At 39.5% G+C, this 17,887-nt stretch overlaps 1 protein-coding gene across 5 annotated transcripts in view; it reads left to right on the top strand.

Moving 5' to 3' along the window:
- LRFN2 (leucine rich repeat and fibronectin type III domain containing 2) overlaps positions 1-17,887 on the top strand; it is a 160,962-nt gene that overhangs the window by 81,997 nt on the left and 61,078 nt on the right. The window lies entirely within an intron of this gene.

Raw genomic sequence — 17,887 nt, 5'->3', positions numbered from 1 at the left:
CATACATATTTTTAAGAATTCTCTACAGACATGCTTGCACTTTGGAGCTTGTCAACAGGACACAGAACACTATTTCTGTAGATTACTACTTCAAATTTTGTTTCACTGAAAGTCAGTAATACCAAGTCAGTCTGTGTTCGAAGAATTGATGGGATCACACATTTCTAATGAATTGCTGTCCATACTGACATTGATACTAGAAAGAAGCTATGTTGGCAGAGTTAGAGAAGACAAAAAGTCAAATGGGCAGAGATACTGAATTATTCTTAATCTACTGTAGAAATCAAAGAGTTATTTGCTTTAAAAACACTGTCTACATCAGCCAATCCAAATAATAACATTGCCAAGCAAGGCATATGGTGACAAGGCCTGTGGTATTTTACTGAATCTCTGAGGGACAGAGCCCCTCCTTTCACAGGACTCTCTGTGGACCTCTCTCAACATTAGCAGCAGCCAGAATGGACCAAACTTACTTTCAGTGTCTATTCTTTGCATTTAACCTTGGGTGACAGAAGCCTAGAAAATGAGAATTTTCACAGAGACGGTGAATGGGAAATTATTAATGTTTCTTCCCATACAACTATTATGAGACATTAACTGCACCTTGTTTATTTCATGTTCAGAATAAACTAATGGAGGTCCTTTTTCAACTTTCAGGTAAACTGTGACACTCCTTGCCATTGGGCTATTAAATACAAACCACATCTTTTGTCTCAGAAGGTCCCTCATCTGCAAATTTTTGGGGCTTCTGAGAATATTCTAGAGAAATATTGATAAGTGCTTGCTCAGCTCTTCCCTAAACATTTTGTTTTGGCCACTGCCAGGGACAGAAAATGGGTGAGATGGCTCTTTCCTCTGGATCTTTCATCTGAGCCAGGATGCAAGGTCTAACTCTCATATGTACATTACCCCCAGAGGTGTTCAGTTTGCCATTTGACATAACACTGTTCAGAGAAAATCTTTGGCTGCACAGAACATTCAGTTATTAAAATCATCTCCTATCATTATTGCTTTCTTATATAGGTGATGTAAACTATGCTGCTTGTGTTATGAGAAAGCTTTTTATCCATGTTCTTATCTCTAGGGTAAAACAGGAGTTAGAGCATTAGACTAGGAGGTTGGAAAGCTAGGTATTAGTTTCAGATATGTTACTGGTTTCTAATACAGCCCCAGGCAAAATATTTCTCTGTGCTTTTTCATCTGTAAAATGATGATGATGACAGAGCTCTGTGAAACCATTTGGCCATATTAAAATGGAAAGTGCCGTTTGATAGCTTAGAGCTTATTATTATCACCATGCATAATGCAGGCCCTGCAAAATCAGAGCATCATGAAATGCCTGCTGTCCTCATTTATATAACTTACTCCATGAACTCCAGAGCATTTCCATCTGAAGATGCATATCAGATGGAAACAAGTTATGGAAAAAAGTTATGGAAAATGAACCTTCTGTATCTGTTTGGGGTTCTGGATCAAACTATCAGCTGGTACAGAACCCCCAGGAAATTATAGCAAGGCCTGTTGATCTTGGTCCTGTGGGATACTAGCATAATTCAGCCAGTGTCACCCAGGGGTCTGTAAACCAGTTTACATGACCAGCCAAAAGGGAAAGCTGATCTTCACCTCAGTAACTCCCTGACAGCCTGACTTCCTCTGCCCATACAGGCAGCATTACTGCTGCAAGTCCTCAAAGCTTTCCTGCCTCTCACTGCAGCGACTGAGTTGTCTCTATTGTATTTTCTGTAAATTCCAGGCATCTCTGCTCCTTTCTTTTCACAGCATCATTTCTATTTGTAGTGTGATGTTGTTATTGGGCCAATGAGGCTATTTAGTGAACAGATAATCTTGTTCCTTCATAAGGAAAAATTACTCAGCATTACAGTTTATCCACAGAGCAAACAGATTGTCAAATAAAATACCATATTATGCCCTAAATAATTAAATAACCACAGAGATATTTGTCATTCTACTATTCAGCAGACTGGTGTCAGCTGAGAAAGCAGATATCTTATTCCAAATGATGTTGGCTTCTCTTTTGAAGTGCAGTTACAGGAGGAAAGCAATTGTCAAAACAGCTGTGTGGGGTTCCATATTTTTTCTCTCTGTGACTTCCTGAGCAAATTTGTTCTGTTTCTAAGTCACACAATGATTTTTCTAACTACCAGCATTGCAACCTCAGACTTAGAAAATTGCACCAGGATTCCTCTCTTTCTTGTGTGCCACTACCAGAGGAGGTACCACAATCACCATTCAGCTGACAAGTTTGTTGATGAGCAGACCAGATTCAGATTTTGTTCCCTTCTCATAACAATAGTGGCTCAGCTAGCTGAACAAAAAAAAATTTTTTTTTTTTTTTTTTTTTTTTGTTGTTCATATGTGGGCCAGCAGCAGTGGAAAACAGGAATGGTAGAAGGAATATAGTACTTCTTCCCCAGTGATGCACAGTATTGCTTTAATGAATAAGAAGCAAGTTTTCAACTGGTATGGCAGAGATATTTATTTGGCACATTGTACAGTAAATAGACAAACTGGAAAGTAGTTCATGTTTTGAATTTAATGTAAGAAGATGATGTTCCAAATATGTAATAATATATATATCAATGATGCTTACAAAGTATCTGTTCTCCTAATATAGATTTCAAAAAATCCCAAATCTATATGTGTGTGTGCTTATGTTCTTCCCTACTCCTGGCAGATTTTCCTTCTCATCTTTCAAATCTTTCATTTACAGTAACAGGCTTCAATTGAATCCCAGGCTGTTTAGATTTGTTGCCTTGCAAGTCATCAGAGCCAGAAACACCTGCTGTGTCCCATTGGAAGGAGGGATTGTGAGGCTGTGATATACCCAGCGTGTGTTTTTTTATTCACGTCAAGTTGTGAACTATATGACCTTAAAACTGCACAGCCCCTGATTTGTAGACGCTCCAGCTTAAGTAATATTTAGAGGTATACAAAATGCATAAGTACTGACTTTGTATCACTTCCAGAACTGTGGACATAACTAAATCAACTGGCTTCACAGGCATAGAGATACAAAAAATTGTAGCAATAAAGATTTTATTACTCTAAAGTATTTCTAAAATAACCTTTTCCCCTCTCTCTTAAATGGGGAGTAAATGGAATACATGATAGTGTGGCAAGAGTGTTTTATAGGCATGCTTGAGTAAGGCAGCCATTTCAAACTCGTGCCAATAAAAGGCCAGCTAGTGGTGCCATTACTCATTTGTACAGTCCTAATGACTTCGATATGATGATATGCTTGAGCAATTTGAGCAGGACTCAGTAAAAAATATTCATTTCAGGACTGTTTACTGGAAATTAGAAATTTTTATCTATGCTATAAATAATATTTTGGACTATGAAAAATGAATTGACATTTTAACATCTAATTCACATTGTTAAAATAATCGCAACCTTTCATGCTATTTGTTTACTTTTGCCCTTCTGTCTGCTGGGTCTGAAAGTGGTCTGCTCTGCTTCACTTTGGATTTCCAATCAATCTCATTTCCTGTTTTCAGTTCAATGATGGGTGCTTCAAAGTCGGAGCAGTTACTTTCATCAGCTTCTTCATGACTTTCTTTGCTCTTCATCCTGAAATTGAACCAGTTCCCAATAAACCCCAACCATGGGACATCTGTTTCAAACAAGCTTTTCACTTTGGGCCATATCTGTTGGAGCCTATTCTAAAAAGCCTGCTGTTGGCCCCTGGTTCATCTCTCTGATGCCATCACCGGCAGCGTGAGGACTAGGGGGGAGCACATTGTGCATCGCCAGCTCTTGGTCTGCTGAGACCTGATTTGGTCCCCACAGGGGCTAAACTGTCCCTGAGATCCCAGAAACAGAAAGCCATGGGATCACCCCAGCCACGTGTGTTCTCATCATCAGCTTGCCTCAGAACGTCTCCTGCTTAGTGCCGAGTTGTGGAGGCTCAGCAAGGTGATTTCAGGCAGCTGAGGAACAGGCTCATTGGGCTGCTTCTCTGTGCTTCACTCATCCAGTGAGAAGCTGGTTTGTGACCAGGGCTCAGAACAGCTAGAGCAGTGCAACGCTGATAGTAATAACAGTTGGTGCCTGGCAATTCCTGTATCCAAGCCCTTCTGACAACTGTAAGGCTGACATTCCTCAATCAGCATGCACCCATGTTTAAATGAAGAATCACGTTATTGGCTTTCCTGTCTCATTCTTCTTAACCCATCAAACTCCCGCCGTGCCACCATTTCCTGTTATCAGACACTTGTCAGTCATAAGCAATCAGTCAGATACTTCACAATTAACAGGGAGAAGAGATACAATTTCTTTGTGTTGGTAACAGATGTTTAAAGCCAGAAGCAGGATAAGCCAGAAGTGTTCCACCCTCAGAGTGCTGCAAGTCAGTCTCCTGTAGCATGGTTTGTTTTCTTGGCTATGCCTTGTAATTTTTAGTAATAACATAAGAAGAGGATGTCCTTGATATATTTTCTTTGATGGAGTGAGATTTAGCTACTATTGTCATTGGCTGCCTTTGCATAAACCTTGGATTATTCTGTGTACTCAGTTTGCTTACAAGGATTTGGTACTGAGATGCTTCAAAACAAACTTGTTAGAAAAATGAGAAAATAATGTCAGAAGGGTTTTCCTTCACAAGGAAAAAATCACTAGTGTAAGAAAGAAAATAGTTAGGCCCAGAAGCATCTGCACAGGCAACTAACCCTCTCCAAAGTAATTGTTGGACAGAGTATTTGTCATATTTTATCAGACTGACACTGGGGTTTTTCTTTTGAGCAATTTTGGATCTGCACATGTGGGTAACTGAGATTAGAATAAGCGTCTGGTCTGTGTAATCAAATCTGTACTACTTATCAGCAGTACTGAGAGCTCCCAATTGCAGCCGAAGGTCTGTTGCCTGTGTTGTGGTTCTCATGCAGAAAGACATTCAATGCTGCAGTTTTCAGTCTAGTTACCCAAGGCAAAACAGGGCTAGGAAGTGAGAGAATGCTCCAGAGCAACCAGTGGGCACTGAATAACAAGCACTGGGCAGATGAATAACAAAGAAGAGGCCCAATCTAATGAGAATGATGATGACCTCATGTTAGAGCATGCCATATTTTTGCCTTAGTAGCATCCACCACTGTGTCATATTTTCCACAATGAAACTGTAAACCATGGACAACTTGGGACTATACGTCAGTTTACGCATATGAAGTATGCACCTTGAGAACTCTGGAGAACTGCTGTGGAAGAGCAGACTATTAGCTTCTCCTCTTATGTCTTTCTAGGGTAAAATGCAGCCCATTTCCACATGTCTGGAACTGCTGCATCCTAATTTGAGAAAACTGAAAGTTTACTGAGTCTCAGCCAAGTGCTATCCATGCCTGTTTTGGATAGTCTCCATTGCCCTGATCATCTGTTTCTTTATTTTTTTTTTTTTTTAAATTATAGCAATGTGTAAAGAGTGAATGGCATCAAAATATTCACAGTTTGTTGCAGAAACTGTGCATACTGGATGGCAGTAAATAACATCTTGTGGTTTGAGTGATAAATTGAACATAATTGTTTTTCTCAGGGTTGAGATGAATTATTTCTGCTCCCCCAATGTGAAATACTTTGCCTTGATATTTAACTTTTGTAAACTTTTTTTTTTTTTTAAATAATCTAGAATACTTAAAGAGAAAAGAGACGAAAAGCTTGGCATGTGTGTGTTGACATGTCTCTTGTTGCTCATTTAAATGCCTTCAATCAACAGTGCAAAACACTCTCTCAGAGCCTGGGTAAGAGAGCATCATTGTTTGAGAGGAAACCTGAAGTGAAAAGAGTTGCCCTGCAAGGGAACACATCCTGTAGATTATCTCAAAACATACACCAAGCTCTAGACATATTAAGAAAAGCTACAGACAGATAAAATAAGGATGGGGAAACTCTTTGTGCTCTTTTCCCTTTGACCAGTGTTGCAAAACTTTTAGCATCTTCACATCCTGAACCTGGGTCTGATATAAATTCCTTTGGAAGAACAATGCTAGGGATGGTTGCTGAGTGGTGTGGGTGGTGTGTTACTTAGTCTCCTCTGGAATCAAAGCTGAACTTTTAGGGGGAGTGTGGGGGAGGGTGGGGGCAGTGGGCTCCAGTGAATTATTCTCTGAGAAATTAAGCTTAACATGTCAGCTATTAATTGTTGGGAAAGGTCTGTGCACACTGTCAGACAGCTATCTCATACTAGTATTGGGGATAAAAAAGGGGCAGAGAACATGGTAGAGGAGTTGTTTGCATCTCTGTCATCTACTTATAGAAACCATGCCTAGGGATGCTTGAAAGCAGTGGTATTCACTTCTCATTACTTTGCTGAAACAACCAGCATATAGCATGCTGCTCTTCTGCACATACTCTGGCAGCTAAGTAAAACCAGCCTGAGCCTTGTTTGCTGAAGCACCCTCACGGGTGCTACTGATATGAAAATCCACCCTCAGTTTTGATTAGCAGCCTGGAGAGCCAAGCATTGCTGTGGGAATGCCATATCCAAAGCACAAGACAGGAGGAAGAGGCTGGAGGAAGAGGAAACTTGGGGAATATGAACAGATTTAGAAAGGGCTCCCACCTGAAGTCCCAATTGTTATGGAATGGGATCTTGCTAATTCGACTCATTGAGCTCTAAAGCTCACAGTAGTAAAAAATCATGCTGCCGAAGACTGTTGAGTATTTCTCACTAAAAATAGACATTTTCACATAAGGTAATAAAGCATAATAATTGTATTGTTTTCTTAAATGCTTCTGGTTTGGTGGTTTAGCATGAGACCTGGCTATGAGTATTTTGGAAAAGCATAGGTTTTCATCTTTTCTGGGAGGAAGATGCAATAAATAAGATACAACACAATGCGAGAAACTTGAGAGAAATATCATCTATGGCTAATTTAAGCATCTGCTCATGAACACTATTGCAGAGAAGATGGACTATATGGACATCAAGTGTGAACCAGCATAGCTGTTCTTATGTTCCTAGTGGCCATAGTAGAAAGAATCTCCCCCTTGGAGCACCTATTAGTTGTAACACTCAAATTAATTTTGAAAAACTATTTTTGCCATTTGGTACAAAATATGGCTATTACCACCCTATTTCTCCATTATCTTTTGTTATCTCTGCACACTGCAACAGTGTGTATCTCAAACCAGTGTACCAGACTATGCTCTTGGGCACTGCTGTGAGTAAGAGGTACTTTGAAATCCCATGAAAATACTGGTCACAGGAGATGTTGAGTCTATTTTTAAAGAGCTTAGCTGTGAAAATGGAATGCAAAAGATTCAAATACTTAGTGGTAAATGATGACAGGAAATTATTTGTTTGTGTAAAGCCAGGAAATTTCCATTGAGGAAAAGCTACTATGTCTTTGGCATTTTTCTTCTGTCTCTCTTGGCGCACTATCAGGGGTTGGCATTTTTCTTCACAGGTTTCAATTATTTTGGCAAACACCAATCAGCTGAAAATTATGTTGTCACTTAAAGGTGGGTATGACAGACAGTCATAGCTTTTTTATTTTTAGGGAAAACTGATGCAGGGAGAATTAAATTTTTTCCCTAAGGTCAGGGGAAAAGGCAAGAAAGAATGGAAGGATCCCAACTAGAATTTAATTCTGAAACAGCTTCTAATGTTTTGAAATGAGTTTTATGAATACCCAAGCCCAAATGGTACAGGAGGTCAGGAGGTCTGTAGAGTGGGATCTTCTTCCAGAAGGCCAGTCTGGGTTTCTCCTTTTCTTTCCTCACAACTGACCAGTGATTCCTGGAACCTCAGAAATCTGCCTGCCAACCTTTTCCCAGAATTTCCATCATGAATTTTAGTTGTGATAAACCAGCATGTTCTGTTGATCAGACATTTTGTCAAAACACCTCCCAAAGGCTTTGGGCCAGTTTGTACCGTGCTGTTAGTCATGAGGCTCAGTCCCCATGCGCAGAATGCAAGAGCTCCCTTGAAGAGTTTGAGAAAGCATCTTCTCCACCTCCTATTAGAAACATGTTAACAAGGATTGGCAATATCCATATAGATCAAGCTCAAGGTCAGTAACAGCAAGTGGGTGGTTCCTGTGGGCTGTCTTGAAGAACAGTAAAGAAGCTTTTTCCCAGATGGCATGCCGAGCAAACTGCCTCTCACATTTTTATGGCTGGTGATATTGGCATTTTATGTCATATTGTAGTTTATGGCTCTGGACAAGAAACAGACAGCAGCATGAATGGGCAGCCAAGTGATGCTGGTGTGCCTCGGGGGAGGACTAACAGTGCTGCAGGTCAGATTTTCACCATTTATGATATGACATTAAAGAAAGATAATTGAGCTATGAAACCAGAAATCATCAGGTCTTTCGCTTCTTGAAGAGAATTTTAGCACTGCTGAGAAGTGGCAGATTGGCAGCCCTTGAGTCTGGAGTCCTTTTTTTTATCAAAGGGCAGGTACTGTATGAGCAACAACACGTTCTTGCTCTCCCTGAAAACTTTCAGGGAAATGAGACTGCTTACTTACAGTCTTTTTCAGTTCCTTTATTTGCTACTGACACTGCCTTCAGGGTTGTCAATTTTACTGGTGATTTTTGTGTGTGCATAGGTTGAATTCAGGCCTGCTCCAAAGCCCACTAGCATGGATAGGCAACTTTTTAGTGGTCTAAAAGAAATTTGTCTGGAGCTCTGTGAATGACAATCATTCAACTTATGGCCTGTAAGCTACTAAACACCCATTTGACAGCATCATCGCCCAGCTGTGATAGCTGTCCTCTGAAGGACCCATAGCACAAGCATCCTGATGGCCTGCTATCAGGTTCACCAGAATAATTCCCTCTTTCAATTGTAAATGATCACATCATATGCCTCCTAATCTCCCTCAAATGATTGCAACTCATCACATGTCTGCACACCACTAAGCACCATGAACAGGCTCTACTAAACCAGTAATGCTAACAAATAAAAAGCTCATTCCTGAAAGTCTTGACCTTTCTGGAATTGCAGGTAATAGCTGCCAGCTTCCAGGTGCCCTGAACATGTTCTTTGTCTTCAATTACTTCCCTGTATATATCTGAGCCATCAAGCCCAGAAATGTCCTCTTTTTCAAGTGAAATAACAGAGTAATAAAAGCTGTAGGTATGTATGACTTTACTAGACACTGATTTTTTAATTTTTTTTTTTTTTTTACTGAGTGATTCACATAGAAAGGTGAGAGATGTAATCAAAATAACTTGCATTCTGCCTTTCCAAACTAAAAAATTTTTACTATTTATTTTGATGCTTTTCTTAACCTGAGTCTTTGGCATTTGTTACTTCATTGGCTGCTTTTGACTTGGAAGAGATACTTAGCCAAATGAAGGCAGTGTCTCAGAGAAAAACCACTCAGTCCAGCCAGCTTTATTGTGCCTAGATATCAACATGTTAAATGTCTGCTGTGAGCTGCTTGTTGCAGTTTCCTCCATACTGCAAGACATGCACCACAAAGTCTCATCCATTCTGTCTTTTTTACTCTAACATGAGCTGAATTATCTATTGGGGATGTCTGTTTTCTCTTTGCCTGTAAAAATAGCTAAACAATCAGCTCTAAAGCAGAGGCTTTACTTGTAGGCAATTAAAATTGACATTCTGGAGCCCTCAACACAGGAAAGACATGGACCTGATGGACCGGGTCCAGAGGAGGGTCACAAAAATGAATACAGGCTGAGAGAGTTGGTATTTTTCAGCCTGGAGAACAGAAGACCCTGGGGAGACCTTATTGCAGCATTTCATTACTTAAAAGGGGCCTATGAGAAAGACGGGCACAAACTTTTTAGCAGGGCCTGTTGCTATAGGACAAGGGGTAATGGTTTTAAACTAAAAGAGGGTAATGTTTAGACTAGATATAAGCAAGACATTTTTTACAATGAAGGTGATGAAACACTGGAACAGGTTGCCCTGAGAGGTGATAGATGCCCCATCTCTGGAAACATTCAAGGTCAGGTTGGACAGGGCTCTGAGCGACCTGATCTAGTTGATGTCTCTGCTCACTGCAGGGGGTTTGGACTAGATGACCTTTAAAAGTCCCTTCCAACCCAAACCATTCTATGACTCTGTGACATCATTCCTAGCCACAGTGCGCAATATAATCATTAGTATTTGTAATAATGACATATAGAAGCGATATTCACCTTCTTTGGCCAAAGTTAATGTAGGTTATACAAAAGATTTGCTTTGTCTGAGCTATTCCTGCTTAAGTGACAGAGGGATACTTCTGCTTCACAGGTGCTGAATCTCACATCTTAGTTGGGGAACAGAAAAAAACTATTTAGAAAACCTAAACTGGATGAGTTGATTGATAGGGATCACTTAACTTACTGCAATACATTCCTTTCTCAGTTGTTTCTTTTTGCTTGCCATGGAAAAAGTCTTGTTCTTGTCTTTGGTCAGTTTGGTGGATTTTTTTACTTTAAAAAAACTTTTAATTTTGTATAAAGTGCACACTTTAAAGTTTGTGTTAAAATTTATTGTATTAAAATAAAGGGTTGTTCTGGTGCATCAGAACCATGCAGCTAATGTTCCCTTGTTTTAGATTGGTCCTTCCTGATTGAGTTAGGGAGCTTAGATCTTCTATACCCTGTTGAGAGTGAACATTTAGGTATTCAGAGAAATCAAAGTTTAAAGGCTTCCCAGGCATTTAAAGAATGGACATTTCCTAAAATATAAAAGTCCTGAAACCATTGGTCAGAATTATGAACTAAAAAGCAAAGAAAGGCTGAGCATAAAATGAAAGAACAAAAATGAAGAATCAAAGTTTATTCACTTCTGAAAAAGCCTTTTAGTGTTAAAAGTTAAAATTCATCTGTTTCTCCCATCAGCTTAGTCTTAATAATAAAAAGAACTTTTAAAAAAGTCATAGCAGAGAACTTACTACACTGATTTATATGGAGTGAAGAAAGGTTTTAATCCTTAATCCACTTGGCTGTGCATGAGTATGAACATAACACATGCTTTGAGGGATCCCTCATGTTCAAAATATAATCCAGCAGCTGGGCAGTGGAACCACAGAAGTAGAAGCAGTAAGTCATCTCCTCCATCCCTTGTTAGAGCAGGACCATTTCTAACTAGTCAGTGAAAACCTATTTTTCCCTGTTATGTATGACAGACCTTTTTCCTTTTCCTGTGAAGATTTCTATAATTCATAATTTCATTTTAGGATTCTAATGAAATTTCTTATTCATTTTATTCACTTCTTCGTTGGACCTCTTACTACAAGTTCTTTTACCCTTAGTCTTCAAGTCCATGTAGACAGCTGTCATATTCCTTTTCACATTGATGGATTTACAAAAGACATTACGTCTTTTTTTTTTGTTTTACCTAGTAGGATCACTTTTAAGGTGTCTATGGGTTAACTCTAGAGAACACAAATTGAAACAGATTACCCAGAGAGGTGGTAGATGCTCTATCCCTGGAAATGTTCAAGGGCAGGTTGGACAGGGCTCTGAGCAACCTGGTCGAGTTGAAGATGTCCCTACTTCTTGCAGAGAGGTTGGACAAGATAACCTTTAAAGGTCCCTTCCAACTCAAACTATTCTATGATTCTGTGATTCTAAGTCTTATATTGGCTTAGAGACAATACTATGATATATGGGTGTGTGAGGAGGGTAGCATGAGTTTTCTTCACTTCCTAATATCTATAGCACATTTCTTCAGCTTCTAAATAACATTACATTTTGATGCTGCACAATGAAAAATATGTAGAGGGAATCCAGGGTAGGAGTTCACAGCCCAAATTCAGCACACAGACCTCTGTTTAAATACAGAGGCCCCAAATACTGATGGATACAGTGGGTTACAGCAGTAACGCAGCTTTGTCTGTGGCGGCAGGAGGGGAGGGTGAAGGAGGGAAGCCAGCATTATAGTACCAGTAACGTTGCACATTAGGTGTAGTATGATTGCAGGAAGGCAGACAGTACTTCGGTCTGAAGTACTGCAACTTTAAGCAGTGACATATTGACTGAGACAAATAGAAAAAGCTGTAACACAAGAGGCTTTTTTGAACCAGAATTTTGACTGGTTGTTTTGGTTTTCTACCAGGCAACTGGCTCATTATATGCCAAATTCTTTGGGGAAATTTTACCATGTAAACAATGGAGCACTTGCTCTTTTCCCTCATGTTTAGAAAAAACAGTTGGGCTTAGCTTAGTTTCAGAGAAAAATAATATCAATTTACAGCCTGATGAATAGCCCTCTTTTTCGACCTGATTACCACAGGTGCAGCTCCACTATGATGGTAGGAAACAAAATGAAGAAGTGTGAACATTAAATGTTTTCTTCTTTGCTTTTTCTTTAAGTGCTTTAAAGCAGGATCTAATGGCAAGTTCTAATATAAAGGTCTTATAGAAAGAGCACTGGCCATCAGCCACTGAAATAAATCCACCGGTTCAGCCATCACTTGAAGAAGGTATTGATAGCAGTACAGTGAATTTAAAATAACAAATGATGGTTCTATTCACCTGACATACTTAATTTTTAGGACTGTCCCTATGGAAGTCCTAGAGACCTTAAACTCACTGAGGAGCAACACATTGAGCTCCTATCTACTTGGTCTTAGTATTTGAGCTCCAGATGGCAATGCTTGTACAGGAGACAATCTATTATCAGACAGAGTGACAGATCTGAATGCAAAGTAAAGGATGGGGGCGTTGTCTGTTTTCTGAGGGATTTTTGGCTAACATAAAGCACTGATTCTGGTTCCCTCTAAAATTCTGCATGGGTTTTAAAAAGTTTTGGCTTAAGGTTATGGTGGTAATCAACCTTGCACATGTCATTATTTCAGTGCGCTGCATATAACTGTCTCTACAATGCTGTTGGGAGAGGAGCACAGTCATCTTGTGAAATGTAGTGTCAGGAGGGAAAAAAATGAAAATGAAATCTCTTTCACTCTTTGTTGAGTGTTGTCATTACAGCTGTCCTGGCCTCTTTTGTTGTGTGAGTAGCTATGAATGGATATAGTTAATCCTTTGTATGTCTAGATTTCAACCAAAGGAGTCTCTTCTCCAGCCTCAAAACTGCGCAGTGTGACTAGAAGTGCAGAATACCCAAAATGACCAGGAAATGTATTCCGTCAACAATTCACGAAGTTTTTATGAAGTACTGTTCAGATTGTCAAGCTTTCACTAGCAAAATATTCACCACAGAAAACTTGATGTGCTTCATGCCAGTAATGTCCCTGGAACTAAATCCCTTCATAGGCATATTACTTCTTGCAGATCAGTGGAATAGGTAATCTGAGACCTCCAGAGCTAATTGAATGAATCTAGCCCAAAGATTAAAACCTCGCTGCTGGAGCAAATTCTGTGCCTCATCCGATACTGACTTAAATGATAATGTGCTAACATTTATTTTAATGAATAAAGATTGTACTTCAGGGCAGCTGGCTGACATTTGCTCATCCTCTTGGGGAGAGTAGAGTCATTTATGAAGGATTTGGCCTTTTTCTACTTGTTTTATCTCCCAGTAGGGGATAGAGGATCCCTTTGCATCTGAAGTGGACAGTACTGTTGACTAACACTATAGTGGAGCCACAGTTCTTTTCCCTAGTAACTTCAGAAGACTTAAATGTAAAGGTCAGAGCTTTCCTTTTATGTTGAATTTCTGTTGCTTTTCAGTGGACTTTTGAAGGATTCACTGGCCAGTTCCTGTCTGTTAATACTTAAGTCAAATATATACACCTCCCCCTTCTTTTCTCAATGTCAGGCAGTTATATTCAGAGAGCTACACAAGGAAGTTCTACAAAGCCCATTTTTGTATTAGAAGACTGTCCTTCAGCTACTGTCTCTGTTCACTAACTCCCTGAAGCAGAAAACCACTCCTATAAAGTTATGGGCAATAGTATAAACGCATCAAATTAAAATTAATTTCAAATTCTGCAATTAAAACTGGCATATGGAACTGCAACTTTTTAAGATGGAAAGTGAGACAGATAGAAGGTCAGTATTAGAATAAAGTAAGAACTGTACATTTTGGGGAAATGCCTGTTTCCCTTTTACTTCCCTTTACTAGGGCAAAGAGTAAGGTCTGGATTCATCCCATCTAGCTTCTGGCAGCTGAGAGCATAGCAGTCACTTGAGCCTACATCTGTTGTCAAAGGATGGAGATAAACACCTCCAGATGATAATTCAGTTTTGAGATATGATGCAAAGCCCATCTCATTCCACTGACCTCTGAGAGTGACCTTAGACTTACTGTATCCTCAACCTGACCTCCTCAAAAATGTCTCAAGAGTTAGATGGAGTTATATAGATTAAAGACAACTGCAGTTTTACTTGGTGATAAGAATAAAACAAATTGTTGTTTCTAGATATATAATTGCTTTGAGTAAGTGAGCTGGGGGAAAGAAGAGAGAGTGTTTTAATTCTGAACATGGATTCCAGTCTTCCATCTGCACTTGAAAAATAGGATGAGTGGGCAGAAAAAGAGAAATAGAAATCAAACTTTTAAACAAAAACACACAAGAAGTTGGATTTGGAATAAAATGTAATGGAAAACCATTGTGAACTTTTGCTGAACTACTGAAAACTTATAAGCAAACCATTACTTCTATTAAAAGTATCATGGTTCTTCCCCTCAGACAGCTATTTGCTATTTAAAGCTGCAGGAACAGAGCTGACCAATCTAAAAAAGTTGAGAACTCATAAAGTAAAGAACTAATAATAATAAAGGCCTGGTCTTCAGTAATCTGAAACAAAATCACAAATATTAATTTTTGAGAAGTCACAATACATCAGTCAGTCAGAATGAATACTGGTAGCATATGAGGACAAAAGGAAATGTAGCTGCAAGTTCATCACAGGAGGAATGAAGAGATGGTTTGCAAAAGTGGGAAACTGAGGAGGTGATGTGTTTTAGACAGGTATCTGATGTGCTAGAAATTAGAGCTATGGAGAGATGACAGCTACTGTGAGAAACTGCCATGGGACTGGTGTCTGCCTTTCTGTCAGACTCAGCGATAACATGGAGCAATGCTGGTCCTAGCATACCGATAAGTGGTGACAATGTCCAGTTTGTCTGGGGAGAGGACACAGTGTTTTCCTGTCCCCTTGCCCCTACCATGGACCACTGTCCATGTGAGACTGCTGCCAGACCCTGAAATAAGCCAGCAAAGCTCTTGCAGTGACTGCAGGCTCAAGAGGACTCAGTTACAGCTCACACCTCCGTATTTACCATGTCCTCCTTTCTTTTAAAAGCTATAATGTCGTATCTGAGATGATGTACTTTCATGCTAGGTGGCTTATGGACATTGAAAGCCCATATCAAATAGAATTGATCAAAGTAACTGTAGAAACCAAACCTGGCAGTGGCTTGTCTCTTGGCTGCATTTTGTCATCAAGTGCTCACAGAGAGTTACAGACTTAGCTGGCCCCACCTAAGAGAGAGTCTTTGTGAGGTATTCTGGTGTGCAGCGATAGAGACGGTGGCAAATAGCATTAATGGTGAGTGATAGTCATGCCCTATTTTCTCCACATCACCCAGCTGTGAGTTAGTTGCCTTCATTAGGTGAAAGTTTCCTTGGACTTTGCATGAGGCTGAATTTTGGACTGAATTATGTGGTGCATAGTCAGAGGACAGGGATCTATACCTGTTGAGTCAAATGGACTGGAAATTTCAGGTTATGCACATACACAGAAAAGAACAGAAAGAAAAGGAATGAGCATCTGTGAAATCTGGCACATACAGGATTCATACAACTAGACAATCTATGGAACAACTGCAAGTGGAAGGGTATACTTCAGTAAATAAGCTACCTTATTAAAAATGCAAATGACACTAAAACTATAGAATGAGTGCCAGCATTCCAGCTTACTCGGGAAGATGACAGGAAAGTTGACAGGTTTTTTTTCTGCAGTTTAAATTCTCCTTTTTTCAATATCCAAAATATAAAGCTATGGGCCGAGGAAAGTGTTTATTAAACCTAAAAAAGAGCAATTCAAACATTTGTATGAACTATAGTATAGTGATAAATAAGGAAGAATTGAAATAAAAGCAGTACCAGTGGTGGTAGTATTATTTTCAGAAAGGCTGAAAAAGGGCATTGCTTCTATGATCTTAAATACAGAGCTTGTTACGATAGATAAACACTTGAAAAGTCAGAGCATGAAAATGTAGGTGGTAGGGCTGAGAGGATTAAATCAGTATTTGATCTTGGACCTATGAGATATACAATAGAAGGTCTAAATAACTGATGTGATTCTTCTCTGTGTGTACATAACTGTAGGTGCAGTTCCCTGTTCAAATAGCTTACAAATGTTTTGAGATATTCCATGATTACTGCCACTAAATAATGTGAGATGTGATTGTTATTAATCATTATTTTATTACTGTTGTAATAAAGCTCTAGAAATAGACACATCAGATATAAATCAGCACTCCTCTGTTGACTTTTAATTTGGTCATGATGATGTGCAACACCAAGCAGTAGTTCAGTATTTGGACATCGATATAAGGGCAGCTTCCTACACATAGAGAAAATGTGTATATCTTTTACCTGAGATATATTAGTATATCACTGCAATGAAACAGGTATTTACCTGTAAAATACCAAATATTAAGTTAATATAAATTCAAAAATTAGCAGGTAGTAAAAATGAATTCAGAGTAATCCTGGTCTTTTATTATAAGATTTCATTATATCAGCTTTTCCTGCCTGATGAGCTGGTGCTCTGTAAAGCTAATGGAGGTACGAGCTTCATCTTTGTTACAAGAAAAAGCAGGTTTGATTTTCCATGTGAATTATGTGGCTTGTGTTGTGGTTTTGAGATCGTTGATCAGACCTGGTCAGAGAATTACTCCTACTCATAGGGGAAGCCTCACAGGGAGAGGGATGCGCCAGGAGCAGCACTGCCAAGTTGGCAGGTGGGAGCCCCCATACGCACCGGGGCTAAGCCAGGGCCTCCAAAAGGCTCCGGGGCACCTCCTGCAGCAGTGTGGCTGTTTGTTGAGCCCAAGACACCTTCTGCAAGGGTAGGGCTCACAGCTTCCATTTTGTAGCGAATGCAGCTCATCTGTTTGTTTTTTGCTCTACTGAAATTCTCCATACAGTTTCCATAACACAGGGCACTACTCCAGCTCTAAAGATATGGGGCATTTTGGGGGCTGGGTGTTGAGCCCCCACAGGAACAGCCACATGTCAGTAAGGGGGCTGAAAGTTATTATTCCTGAACACACAGTATCTGCACTGCCTGGGGATCCAGTTCTTCTGGATGAAAAGAGCTATAAATGTAAGGTATTATTAGCACATGGCTTTGTAGTGAGCCACCCTCAGGCCACATTAAGGTTTTTGATGTTTCTCGGTTGCAGCCTCTAAAGGGATCTTACCATGATTTCATAAAAGGAAAGAAGAAAAATAAAGAACTTTCGACCTCTTTTTAAATATTAAATAAAAATGAAAATGCTTGTATTTTTGATTTTGATTTCTGTTTGGAGCTGATGTTTTGTTAAGACACCGGCTGAGCATCTTGATTATTCTCTTTTAGAAGTGACCTTGATCTTTTAAAAATGTAAATTAAAATAAAAGATCTGGTGACCTTTTTATTGAGGTCTCAAAAGAGCTGAGAGAAGCCATTCCTGTCTCCAAGTGTTGTAGGAATACCTCCTGCTAGGAAACACAGTATCAGACTGCGTTAAAAATGCCCCGAGGGCCATATTGATGAGGGGAAACTCACTCTCCATGGCCTTTTTAACATTCAGCAATGGCGTAACTTGTTTGTTTCCTCCGTGTTGGAAATGTCAACAAATGTCACCCAAGTTCTTTGCTTTCCTTTCTTATCTTTTGACATATTATTTGATATGTGTGTGAGAGTGTAGAGTATATTAATAAAGGAGCTTTATTCTCCAGTGAATTAACAAGAGTGAGTGTAAGGCTGTACTGAAGGAAGGTTTCTTCTATTAGTTT

Source organism: Strix uralensis, chromosome 3 (assembly GCF_047716275.1).
Source record: "Strix uralensis isolate ZFMK-TIS-50842 chromosome 3, bStrUra1, whole genome shotgun sequence".
NCBI lineage: Eukaryota > Metazoa > Chordata > Aves > Strigiformes > Strigidae > Strix > Strix uralensis.
This window is presented reverse-complemented; position numbering and strand designations above follow the sequence as displayed.